Source organism: Frankliniella occidentalis, unplaced genomic scaffold (assembly GCF_000697945.3).
Source record: "Frankliniella occidentalis isolate FOCC.00 unplaced genomic scaffold, Focc_3.1 Scaffold706, whole genome shotgun sequence".
NCBI classification, from domain to species: Eukaryota; Metazoa; Arthropoda; class Insecta; order Thysanoptera; family Thripidae; genus Frankliniella; species Frankliniella occidentalis.
This window is the reverse complement of record NW_026267818.1, coordinates 26,822-27,460: the sequence shown is the minus strand read 5'-3', so window position 1 is coordinate 27,460 and position 639 is coordinate 26,822.

Sequence of the window (639 nt, the reverse complement as noted above, 5' to 3'; positions counted from 1 at the left end):
GGGGGCGGGGAGCGAGCGACCACCAGGGGACTGACTGGACCAGACCGGACCGGCGGACCACCCAATACCCCGACGCAGAGGGGGCCGAGGGGGGGACGAGGGGGGACGTCTTATTCAGATCGAACCATATCCACTGCGCATCACGCACGGCGGGGGGGCGCCTCTCATTGAAATTACATCAGCGTTTTCTTTTTGTTTCTTACTAATCACAGCCGCAGCACAAGAAGAGAGAGCATCATAAGCCCCCGCGCGATCAAACGCACTCAGTCCGCGCTCAAATAAAAGCAGAACCCACTGATGACCTTTCGTATTTGAAAAAATATAAAATGAAAACTGCTGAATTTTTTTCGTGCACCATCTTTATATTTTGAGCTATCCCGGACGATTTCTTTGAAAATTGGTGCTCTTTGGCTCCGCGGCTCCGCAGCTGGTCCGCTGGTCCCTTTAACTCACTCGGCGCGGCCGCGGGCGCAAGGCTTAATGAATACCATTAGCGCTGGCGGTTGAGGCGTTATGAGGCCGCCGTCACGCGGGTGATTGAGTCAACATCAATCGACAACACAACGGGGCCGGGCCGGTGATGATGGTCTTCTCCCCTCTCTCTCTCTGCTCTCCCCCTTCTCCCCCCCCCCCCTGCTC